General features: G+C 34.0%; 1 protein-coding gene and 1 long non-coding RNA gene across 11 annotated transcripts in view; one reads left to right on the top strand and one right to left on the bottom strand.

The window, feature by feature from the left end:
* Window positions 1-12,489, top strand: part of LOC144295119 (uncharacterized) — a 75,024-nt gene extending 62,535 nt beyond the window's left edge. Inside the window, exons 5-7 of one of the 7 annotated variants that reach the window (XR_013362539.1) lie at window positions 6,563-6,637; window positions 6,922-6,960; window positions 11,682-12,489. This is a non-coding gene — a long non-coding RNA (uncharacterized LOC144295119). Of the gene's footprint in view, window positions 1-6,562; window positions 6,652-6,921; window positions 6,961-11,681 lie in introns of all 7 variants that reach the window. The other 6 variants (XR_013362540.1, XR_013362537.1, XR_013362538.1 and 3 more) reach the window with 6 other exon arrangements.
* CNTN5 (contactin 5) overlaps window positions 1-13,142 on the bottom strand; it is a 1,290,695-nt gene that overhangs the window by 721,669 nt on the left and 555,884 nt on the right. The gene's annotated exons all lie outside the window — the stretch shown is intronic.

Here is a 13,142-nt window from a genome sequence, read left to right as displayed (position 1 = left end):
TGGCAATCTATATTATGTTGATGGTCACTTAAATTTGAACTCATTCTGTACTCCTCTCTACCTCAGATTTTAGGTATATGATGTCATAAAATGCATTATTTTATTTTATGAATCCCTTGATTTATTTTTACAGATATACTCTCTCATTTGCTCTCAATTATGGTCTTTCCTTTCCATGCAAAGACTATCCTTTAATACTTCTTTTAGGTTGTTTTATTGGTAATGAACTCTCAGTTTTTGCTTGTTTAGGAAAATATCTTTCCTTCTATTATGGATAGAATATTCATAACTGCATATTTTTCCCTTTCAGCACTTTCAATATATTGTGCCATTTCCTTTTGGCCTGAAATTTGCTGAAAAATCTGCTTATAGCCTTATGTGTTTTCTTTTATGTAACTTTCTTTGTTTTTTTCTTGTTGCTTTTAGTGTTTGTTTTCTTTATAAGTATGTTTTTGCCATTTTAATTATTATGTGTCTTAGAGTGGAGTTCCATGGGTGGATTGTAGGGGCTGGGGCGGGGGGTGGGGTGGGGAGGGCTGTTCTATGTCTCCTGGATCTGGATATCTGTTTCCTTCCTAAACAAACAAAATATTTAGTGTATTTTTAATTTCATTTATTGTCTTCTCCATCTCCGCTTGGTAATTTTTATCTCATTTAAGGGTCTCACTTAATGTCCTCCACTTTTCTCTCAAGGCTGATGAGTATCTTTATGATTATTATTTTAAATTCTCTATCAGGGGACACGTGGGTGGCTCAGTGGTTGAGCGTCTGCCTTTGGCTCAGGTCATAATCCTGGGGTCCTGGGATCGAGTCCCACATTGGGCTACCCTCAGGGAGCCTGCTTCTCCCTCTGCCTATGTTTCTGCCTCTCTCTCTTTGTCTCTCATAAATAGAAAAAAATCTTTAAAAATAAATAAATGAATGAACAAATGAGTAAATAAATAAATAAATTCTATATCAGGCATATAACTCATTATCTTTTTGCTTAGGTCTTTTGCCATGGTTTCATCTCATTCTTTCATTTGGGACATACTCTTTCTCCTCATTTCATCTAACTCTCTGCATCTGTTTCTCTGTGTCAGGAAAGTCAGCTGTTTCTCCTGCTCTTTAAGGTAATACCCTTATGAAGAAGAGATCCTGTAGTGTCATGCAATGCAGTGTTCCCTATTCTCTAGTTCCTGGCACTTCTGGGAATCTCTCTTATGTATGTGATGTGTATGTTGCAGTTGTGTCCTGGATGGTTTTTCCTTTTGTCCAGTAGTCTACAGAGCTCTCTTTGCCTGTAGTGAGCAGTGTTTGGGACCCAGTATGGGTGGGGCATGTTTTAGTAAGGTGCATCCTGGTCTACTGGTGAAATGAGACCAACTACCACCACCATTGCTGCTGCTGACAGAATAGAAGCCTTGCAATATGTTGGGTTGGGAGATGTGCTGTTGGACAGGGTTCATGCTGGTCTTTTGCATAATAGACCCTGCAGAAAGCAAACTGAGACAAGTGTGCATGACTGGGATCAGAAGATCTGCCAAAATGGGGGTGGTGGTGGTGTAAGCAAGTTAGATAGGGAGTGTCCGAGCAGTGTAGTTCCCCACAGGTAGCCCCCTTTTATGCTGGAGGATGGTATGGGAAAGAAATGGTGCCTATCAGCTCCTTTGTTCCTAGAAGGGTCTCCCTGTGATCCATACCTCGCTGGATCCATACCTCCAAGCTCTAAGATGAGAAAATAACTCTTACTCCCATATGTCCCGAGCATTTTTCAAATTTCTGGTTCTATGATGTATCTGCACAGGCTGCTCGCTGTGCTGTTTCTTAACGGCAGGGACTCAGCTTCCTAATGCCCTCCTTGTTCACCAAGGGCCAAGCCCACTGATTTTTAAAATTCTAGAGTTTAAGTCCTGCTGGTCACAATAACTCATGAAACTTGGTACCTCTCACTTTTAAAGCCACATAGTTATGGGGATTTGTCTTTCCTATATAGGTTCCCTGGTGTGATTGCCAGTTTCCCACCCTTTTCTGAACTTCTAGCTTTTCCTGACTATGGACAGCCATGACCTACACACCCCAAGCTGTGTCTTCACCCTTCCTACCTTATTCAGTGTGGTCACTTTTCTACCTTTAGTTGTGGAGTTTGTTCTGCCTGTCTTCTGGTCATTTTCTGGGTGATTTCTGATGATGGATTATTTTCTGAGTTATAAATGCTGATGATTATCTAGCTGTGTCAATGAAACTGGGTGAGCTTAGGATCTTTCTGCTCTGCCATCTTACCCCCCATCTCCATCTTTAAATAATTTAGAAAGGACAACTGAAGGAATGCCCAAACTTATTTTGAATATATGTCTGTTGTAATTATCATGTGATATTCTCATGGACTGTCAAACATTCTATTCTGTTCTATTTTATTCACTACTTTGAGAATAGTTTTCTATGTTCTCTCTCAAAAAAGAAAAAATATCTGCCACTCACATTTTAATTAAATGAAAATCATAATATCTGTAGCAAACTACTGTATTGACATAAGTTACAGCAAAATACTTAATAGCAACAACATGTCATAACTTCCATACATTAGCCTAGTAAAAACATCTGTGGTTTTTTTTTTTCTCCAAACATTAAGATTAACCATTTGTGAATACACAAATCATGTACTCTCAATATATTTTCCTAAACGTAAGGAGTCTTTTTAGAGCACACAGCTATGGAATATGAGTGCTGAAGGGTACGGGAGGGAACTGGGCAAGAATCTTTGTAGTGTGTCAAAAAATACAAGCAGGTAGAACTAGAACTGCAAATGCAGTATGATAGTGCATTTCTCTCTTTTAATGTTCTTTTCTTTTCTTCCCACCTATTCAAACACAGTCAATACCTCACCACTCACTTAAACTAAGTCTTTTCCTTGAAGTCTTTGATGTGAATTGCTTAGTAAATATGCCAGAAGAGAGTTCAAGAAAGATCTCTGATGAAACTGTAATTAATATATGTTCTATACATTAGAGACTCCTGGTCATTATTTTCTACCTCACTGTAGTTAAAGATTTGTTAATCAGTCCAAATATCTGTAACCAGGCTTTGGAGCCTTCAGGGCAACCTGAGTCTGTCCTGCTCTCAAAGAAAGTACCCACCTTTTCCCTGAGGCCAGATTCAAATACCTGTAACCTCTGAAGATTATGTGGGCTAATTTTTATATGGTTCATCCACACTATCCAGGACATTTCCCGACTTAGAGTAGCATTCGATATAATTTTTATTAAAAGAATAATACCAATGAAAGGCTACTGGGAGGTTTATGTCAATAAAGAGAGATCATCCAAGTATATGTAGTGAATTTATGAAAGGCACTGCCCTTAAACATCTCCTGCTAGATTTCCCTTATCCTGCCCTGGATGACATTCTCAGTGGGTTCTCAGCTTTCTGTACACTTCAAGTTATTAGAACTAGGTATTTTTTGGCAGTTGGGACTATTTTTTAAAATATTAATATATCCAGCCCTGCCATTACCAAAACTTCAGTCTCATCCTCCTTGTCATTAGTTTAGGTTTACCTTATAACTAGGAAACCATGCTAAGGAAAAGGAGTATTTCTTTCCTCCTCTTTCTGTTCTTGATGAATATTTTAATGCTGTTGAAAAGATAAAGTCCAAAAGTTTTACTTTTGGTAAGGGTTCCTCCAATGGTTCTTTGGAGGTTCTTATAAATCCATCATGCTGCCCAGTTTCTACTCTCTGACTGAAAGATTATCCTTCCCAGTTCTAGCCCCTAGGAGTCTACCCTCTTCTCCCCCACCCCCACCCCAGTTTATCTCTTTCTGTTAAGTTGCATGGGGGAGAATCCATCAAGATGGCCAATGTAGCTACTTCTGCAGGATTAACTTTTGTCCCACAGAAAGTTCAGGAACCTTTGCTCTTTTAAATGTATGCTCTGTGCAACCTTTTAATCTCATTTGGCCTTCAAGGATAACTCTTATCCACCTCATGATGTTAAAAAGTAGGAGTTAATTTCTATACCCTTATTCTACCATGTCATCCACCCTCAAAATCTAGGGAAAGCATGAAAGGCTTTCCTGAGATTTTCTTAACATGTGCTCCATTGTTCTCTCTATAATGGACATTTGCATTTCTGTAGTTTAGCAAGCAAGAGAAGTGAGAGGTGTATTTTCTTCCTGCAGACATCCCAATTACCACAAGGGGTTCCTCTGGCCCATCTTCTTTTGGCTTGAGGAAAATATTCTCTTTCTTTCCCATTAGTAATGGGAAATAAGAGCTTAGTCCACTTCTATCAGCTTTATATAGTCTGATGATTTATTTATTTATGTATTTACTTCTCTTGGTTTTCTTTAAATTTCTAATTATTTGATTATTTAGGGTGGGCCATACTTGACATCATTTAATTAATTTAATCAGTTCCAGTAGAGTTAACATACATTGACATCTTTTAGTAAATAACACATGGACATGTGTAGTACCAGTCTTTCAAATGTTAGGACACTTAGTATTTATTGTTCTTAACTTTAAGACTTTAGTATAAGTTCTGAGATGATTAGAAAACTGTTTAGAATATGGAACATAATTTAAAATAATATAATCTAAGCCACTGTGTTACAGAAGAGATGATAACTTACCCAGAACCCCAAATCCATGGCAAAGATAAATTTAATACACAATAGTCATTCTAGGCTATTTTCCCAAAAATGCACTCTTTCTTCCCGAGAGCTTAGGAAATTATATTTAAAAATATGTTCTGATAAGACAGAATAACTTCACAGAAAGGAATCATCTGGATTTATAAAAAGACCACTTTATATGATTATAGACCTAATGGCCTATTTTATTACTTAAAAAAAAATCCTTCAGTGGAATCCAAAACATATTAGGTTCTTGACAATTTATGCTCAATAATAATAATAATAGCTTCCAGTGTTTAGCTTTTTCTCCCCAACTCATTGCATTATATTAGACAATAGTGACTGTTTATTTCTTAAATTCAATATCCCATCATATTTTGTCATCTTTAACTTCATACTAATCTACTTTTTTGTCTTTATTTCTACCGATGGCTCCACTTTTTTCTCCCATGCTGGCTCAAAACAGCGAACAGAAACATCTTTTACTCTCTTCTCTCTAATCCTTATCAACTAAGTGCCAATCCCACTGGGTGTGTCTATATGCAGTTTTTAAATTCCAAACCATTCTTTCCATTTTCGGTTCTTCTACCTATAACTATTCACTTTTCTCTTATTTGGTAATCCTCTATTATTGAATATTCTTTGTTATTAAAATATGATAAGAAAAATGAAAACACATAGCTATTTCTGTAAATCCAGCTTACAGAATCAGATCTAATAGAGAAAAAAAATTAACATCATCTGATTGAGCGAGCACTTTGACATTAAAATTATCTTTACATAATGATCATTTAGCTCATACTTGAACTTGAACATACTTGAACTTGAACATACTTGAACAGACAGTCTCTCTTGAGATGGAATCAATTCTACCACTGAGCAACTCTGGCTTCTTAGAATGATCTTTTAAAATTAATTCTACCTTTCACTTTTCTGGGTTTTTTTTGTTTGTTTGTTTGTTTTTTGTTTTTGTTTTTGTTTTTGTTTTTAACTTTTCTGTATTTTGATTGATTTGTCCCTTTGGATATTTAAGAATAAATCTAAGCTGCTCACTTAGATTATGACAAACTTTCAGCTATTTAAAGATAGCAGCTGTATGTGACATTACCTTTGAAATTTTGACTTTTGAACCAAGATTCCTGCCTATTTGCAATATGATAATTCTTCCTTGCTATGGGATATAATAGGCTGATGTTTCTCTCTAAGAGATCAAGATACTAAAAATGGTACTTCTATATGATAGTTAAGAAAAAAAAAAGATTTTTTCCAAGTCTTTATAGCTTGTTTTATTTCATGAACAGTTATAATTGTCTATCCTTAGGCAATAGACAAAGGCCTGATCTCAATGTCCCAAATAAAGAAAATAATCTGCAACTGAGTCACTAATGCTAATCAGGATATACAAGAGGCAGGTAAAATCACTTTTAAAAGTATGAACAGAATATATGCCCACAGTTCAACTACAAAAAAACTTTTTGCCTGACCCCCTAAGACTTTTGTATATTGGAGTTTTGATAATATTTTACTCATTGGACTTAAAAAAGCAACAATTATTAAGGAAAGACCTTGGAAGATGTTCTTCTCTGAATTTTCCTTCAAAATGTCCTTAAACATTAACCCTAATATTTAATTTAGTTCTCATTCCTTTAGCTCCTTTTGTCATTTTCATTATATGGTTTCAAGATTTTCCTTATCACCTCGCTTTCTCTCCACTAAATGCATTCGTGTTTATCTATGCTTCTGTTATGTGATTGAGCCTGCAACTGAGCATAAAATCACAATCATTGTTAACATGATAGATGCAAAGTAGATCTAACTGCTCTTTTGTTCTCAACCTTTGTAATCAGCTGAAATATAATATTTTTCTTTGTAAGGACATACCACTGTTGACTCATAATCAAATCAATAATTAGTCATTGAACAGCTGTTGCCATCTTGTCTCTTGCAGACTTTTCTTAGAAAGGGAAAGGTGGGCAGAAGGAGAAGGAGAAGGAGAGAAAATCCCAAGCAGACTTCACCCACAGTAAGGAGCCCAATGTGAGGCTTGATTTCACAACCTAGAGATCATGACCTGAGCCAAAATCAAGAGTTGGATGCTTAACTGACAGAGCCACCCCAGCACCCCTTCAAAACCTTTGAAATAGCAGCCTATTTTCTTGCCCAAGCTCTAAAATCTATTTTCTATAAAACATCTAGCATGATCTTTTAGCATGTTATCAAGTTACACCTCAGCTTAAAACATGATCTGCCTATTTACTAATTTCACTCTTTATGCCTTCTTGTCTTTCACTCTCTTCATCCATATAGGATCTTCTATCTTCTATATTGGTTATTCTTCAAACACAGGTAAGTGCTTCCTCCTGAGAGCTTTGATATTTGCCTTCCTGTGCTTCTGAAACACTCTCTCTCATGTATTCACATGGTTTGCTTTTCTGCATTCATTAGCTGTTTCCTTAGGTATCTATTCAGAGTGATGTTTCTATCTTAGGTAAAGTGACACCTTGCTACTCCATCACCATACACAGCACATATTATCCTTTTACCTAATTTCTTTATGGGAATTATCCTTACAGACCTTATATTGTTTTTGGGTTTTTTTGAAATTGTCTTTTTTTTTTCTAGAATATGAGTTCTTCAAGGGTACAGGTTTTGTCTGTCTTGTTCACTGCTATATCCTTAGTGACTATAATGACATAAAGTAAGCACTAAATTAATAATTGCTAAATTAGAGATTAAAAAATTTTTGGGCTAAAAGATACTTGAAATTAGGCCACTGAGAATGAGAATATTTTTTAAATGCTCTTTATGTCTGTAATCTCTATTCCTAATACAAAATGCCTTTGATAAATTACTTTTGCTATGCCCACTTTGAACTTTTTAGTCTTAGCTATGATATTTTTTGGAACACAAACTGAATCATAAGTGAAATGAATCTTCCATCTTGAGTTCTATTTATCTTTTAGAAAAAAGTCATCAAACAAACAAAACCCAGCCCATTCCTTTAGGAGTATGGATCCAGGGGCCATATGGAAATAGCTCTTGCTCAATTTTGGCATTAGACAAAAATAGCTCTAGGCCAACAAAGACATTATCAGAATGCCTTTCAAAGGCATTATCTAAATTATTACAGAAGAGCAAGTTAGAGAAGCACATAAGTCAGATGTTCTCTTGGAGAACTTTAGAACATATTGAAACAATCTGCCAGACCTCCTTGCTGAGTGAAAATGTGTAGCATGAGACCTCAGATGCCTGATCAAGGACATTGGTGATGAAAAGAGATTAGCTGTTGTTTTTTTTTTTTAATATTTTACTTTTCTTTTTCTTTCTTTCTTTCTTTCTTTCTTTCTTTCTTTCTTTCTTTCTTTTCTTCCTTTTCTTTTTCTCTTTCCCTTTCTTTTCTTTCCTTTCTTTCTTTCTCTTTCTTTCTTTCTTTCTTTCTTTCTTTCTTTCTTTCTTTCTTTCTTTCTTCTTTCTTTCTTTCCTCCTTTTTCTTTCATTTTTAATGCTTGTTTTCACAATCTCCCAAACTAACCTAAAATAATTGCTACTTATTTACCCCAGAACTACAGGGTATCCAAAAATACCTCAATTTAGTTCATTGTTTTAAAAGGTATTAGAATGACCAGGTTAGAAAATCCAAAATTATTTATTATCTTTGGAGGTTTTCTGACCAGAAATTGCTATAACCAGAAACATCATTTATGCCTCTCTTCACAGAAGAAAAGAATCAAATGCTTGTTTGACTAAATAATTTTAATAATTTTGATTAAACATTTTAATCAAAATGATTAAAAATTAATCTTTTTTTTTCATTTTTTTTCATTTGTTTACAAATAGGTACCCATGGGCACTTGGATAGCTCAGTGGTTGAGTGTCTGGCTTCAACTCAGGTTGTGATCCTGGGGTCTTGGGATTCAGGTTCCCCACAGGGAATCTACTTCTCTCTCTGCCTGTGTCTCTGTCTCTCTCTTTTTGTCTCTCATGAATAAATAAAACTTTTAAAAAAATATGTACCCGTACTTATAGAAAGTGTTATTCTAGGTCTTGTATAAAAAATAGCAAATAGAGCATAAATTGTCTATGTTTTTATAGAGCAGGTAGTCCTTTGCTTCAACGTGGATGGAACTGGAGGGTATTATGCTGAGTGAAGTAAGTCAGTCGGTGAAGGACAAACATTATATGTTCTCATTCATTTGGGGAATATAAATAATAGTGAAAGGGAATATAAGGGAAGGGGGAAGAAATGTGTGAGAAATATCAGAAAGGGAGACAGAACGTAAAGACTGCTAACTCTGGGAAACGAACTAGGGGTGTTGGAAGGGGAGGAGGGCGGGGGGTGGGAGTGAATGTGTGACGGGCACTGGGGGTTATTCTGTATGTTAGTAAATTGAACACCAATAAAAAAAAAAAGAAAAAAATGTAAGCACATAAAATTGTAATTGCAAATATGCAAGTACTAAAATTAAAAATATCATCACTTAAAACCATTTTCCCTGATTTGGGCCATTTGGATGGTTCCACCACATTCTCAATCCATAGGAAGAGTAATACCCTAAGCACAGACACCACCATAAACACATCGTAAGATACCTAAATTTTCTGATAAAGCTTTCTGTTAAAGCTATGGTAATAATTAGAATGGAAAGTATTTTTTCAAATGCTGTAAAAATATTGTGGTTGATGGATTTATCAAATAAATATTACCGAATATAGAAATCTACAGTTTCAAGAAGTTATATACTTCTTGAAGTTGACTTGGCTGTTAGCAAAGTAAGATTTTCCCAAATACCTAAATTAAACTTAACTTTTTTTACTCTTACAATTAGTTATATGTGATTCATTTTACACATGACATATTTTAAAAATTTGGTCCTGATAAGTCTGCTGTAAATTTATTTAAAGTCAAGGAGAAAAAAAAATAAAAAAAAAATAAATAAAATAAAATCAAGGAGAATTAGGAGGTTTTTTTTCCGTATTTCTCTGCATCTCAGTTGTGTCCAGCTTCTTTGGGTTCTCATGAATGTAGCTGTTGTTACATTTTATGAACAGAATAGACCTGTATTGAATTAATAAGATATAGAATATGTAGCTGTTTTCTTGCTGACAAATTATTTGAACTACTAAATAGAAGCATCTCCTCAGAAGTTCATGCTAAGCAATAAAACAATCTTCACCACAAATAGACATATTTCACTGTTTTAGTACTGTAGCAGAAATTTATCTGTACATAATAAATAATATCATAAACATCTGTTTATAAGTTCTTGTGGACAGTTGATACAGTATGAATTTTCTGAACCTTATTTTACAATAACTAATGTTCGTGGTTGATATTTTATCAGCAAAGATTTATTATTTTTGAAAACAATAGTTTAAGTAAGAGTCAATCCAGTTGAAGAAGCCTGAGATAGCTTTCATGGCACTTTGTACATTATAAAACACTGATATATTTTGCTTAGCCAATAATCAAGTGGAAAACTATTTTAATTTTTCTTATGTGAGAGAAATAACATTCAGCTGACCTAGTAAATTCTCTCTTTACTCTCCAAAACACTGAGAACACATATTTACTCTCATTTCTCTGGGTTATTGAATCTGGCTCTCTTTTTACCATTTTATATCACTCTAGGAATTGCTGATAACATTGCTTTTAGCATTATAACATTTTCTTTGCCTTTAAGATAAAAATAAATAAAACCAAATTCAGGTACACTCTGCCTTCAAATCCCCACCTCCTATTAAGAAGAAATTAAATTGTCTTCTGATTAATTACACGTCTAATATCTCCAGTGCACGGCTGATAAGAATCAACTTGGGTTTTTTGCACTGAGGCAGTCTCTATTATCATCATGACCTCCTGGGGGACTGATAAAATGTGCAAATATATAATTTCAAAATGATTACAGAGGGACCACAATCCATTTCTCTTTCTCAACTGCAGTAGGCCAATCAGACTTAAAATTATCAGGCACCTGTTTTCTGTAACACTTCTCTTTTCATTTCTCTTTAAAGTTCTTTTTTTTTTTTTTTTTTTTTTTTTCTCTTTAAAGTTCTTAGGCAGCACTAGCAGTGAGTGAAAAAGTTCTGTCCTATTACCCCACTGATGCCAAGAAGAAGGAGAGTATTTGTATAAGCTTATCAATGACAGACATTCTCTGGTCAATAGTATATCATCTTCTTGGCAGAAAGAACAAACTGTCACCTGTCCAATAAAATGAATTTAACTCAATGAAGGAGAATGAGGTGAAAGTGGAGGGGAAAATGTGTAGTCTTTTTAACTGTTTTTAAAGCAGTAAGACTTGCATCAGAAGCATCTGAAAGTATTCAGGAAAAAGGAATTGCATGTACTTACATCAGAAGAAAGTCAGTGTAACTCTGTGACCTGAATTTTCTCTCTTATCTCCCCTTCATGTAGTCTGGTATGTTGAAATCATTGCTTTAGGAGGCAGCCTTCCCATTATTCTTCCACTAGTTACATCTGTGTGTTATTGGGCACGTAATAGAAACTCCCCCAGCTTCATCTTTATTGAGATCAAATAATATTTTACTTGCCAAGATATAAGAAATCAGGTCACATGACTACAAATTATTTTTAATCTTGATTTTTAAAAATTTAGTGAGGGAGATTTTTTCAATGTAGATGAAATATAAATACATCTAGTTTTAATAAATCTAATTAAATATTTTTCTAAGTCTATAAACTTGATAGTAATGTATAAGCAGATTTGGGATGTGGAAAACAATTTTATGCAGGCATTAACAGGGCACTTGATGTGATAAGCACTGAGTATTATATACACCTGAAAAATTACTGAACACTATGTACTGAAATGAATGATGTACTATATGTTAGTTAATTGAATTTAAATAAAATTTAAAAAAGAAAACAATATGCTAGTATTGGGGACTAAAAAATAATGCTTTTTTCGAAATCCTTAAACCAAATGATAATATAACATGGATAACAGTAACTATTTTCTAGCTTATTCTAGCTTATTTATTATAATAAATAATTAATATTTGTATTGGTATAATTTAACGCTCTCTCTTTCTCTTTTTCTTTAAAGATTTTAAATAAAATCATGAGAGACACAGAGAGAGAGGCAGAGACATAGGCAGAGGGAGAAGCAGGCTCCTCATAGGGAGCCCAACGAGGAACTCAATCTCTGGATCCTGGGATCACGCCCTGAGCCAAAGGCAGACGCTCAACCACTGAGCCACCCAGGCGTCTCTGCACTCTCTCTTAAGCTCAGTGTCGTATCAAGCCATTATATTATATTTCACAAAAAGAAACATATTGTTGATGACTATTATTATAATACTTATTTCTAAATGTTACATATTTTAAAAGACATTAGAATAGTTACTAGCTACATTCTCAAAGGGCTATGATGATTAAAATACACATTAGATAGGATATTCTGTAAAACAGAGCAGATAATTTAAACCCTTTAGTTTTTGTTGTATTTGTTTAAACATGAAGATTAAGTGAAAAGCAATTTACAGAACCAAGGAACGTCAGTAAAGTTACTTATAAATTCAAAAAGAGTGAATCCTGTACCATATTACTTCCTCTCAATTGCTGCCTATATACACATTTGAAGGATAAAATATCTTTGAAGAATCATTTTTTTAAGGAAAATAATAACATGGATTTTGACACAGTAGAAGTTGAAATGTTGATTGTTTTTGTGTATACATACAGAACTAGGTTATACTAATTATGATTCCTCCCCCAATTTCATACATTCTATCATGAAAAGCTTAGATGTTATTCAATTTATTGTATATTGATAAAAATAATTTTACTGATTTTTAAAGTTTTTTTTAAGCCTAACTAATGAAGTTAGATCATATTGTTCTCACTGTCACAATATCTGAAATAAAGATACAAAGAAATCTTTCATCTTCTTTATTGTTAACTAAAACAGGACTACTATTTGCATATAAAATATTCATAGATATACTTGTGTAGTAGAGCTCAAAAATGGGCATGATTATTTCTTATTATTTATGCATATTTTATTTAAACCACTTTGTGAAATATTATTTATACAAAATAAGCTGTACATATTTAATGTATACAACTTGATGATTTTGGAATAAGTATACATTTGTGAAACCATCACCATAATATATGCCCTAAGCATACCCATTATTTCCAAAAGTTTTGCCAGCCCTTTTTATTATTACTATTATTCTTAATTATTCTTCTTCTTATTGTTGTTATTACTATTATTTTATTTTGTGGTAAGAACACTTAAAATTTACCCCCTTTGCAAATTTTTAAGTATGACACTTATATAAAGAACCTATAAAAAGTCTAAAATAGTCAAACTCATAGAAGCAGAGAGTAGAATGGTGGGTGCCAAGGGGCTAGAGGGGGGGAAGCAAGAAGCCTTTATCCAAAGGGTACAAAATATAAACTATGCAAAATGTGTAAGTCTTAGAGATCTACCATGTCGCATAGTGCCTAAGTTAATAACACTGTGTTCCATATGTTTACAGTGTGCTTTTGCAAACTACTC

The sequence above is a fragment of the Canis aureus genome, chromosome 23 (genome assembly GCF_053574225.1).
Source record: "Canis aureus isolate CA01 chromosome 23, VMU_Caureus_v.1.0, whole genome shotgun sequence".
Taxonomy (NCBI): Eukaryota; Metazoa; Chordata; class Mammalia; order Carnivora; family Canidae; genus Canis; species Canis aureus.
The sequence above is the reverse complement of the archived record's forward strand: the minus strand, read 5'-3'. Positions and strand labels throughout refer to the sequence as shown.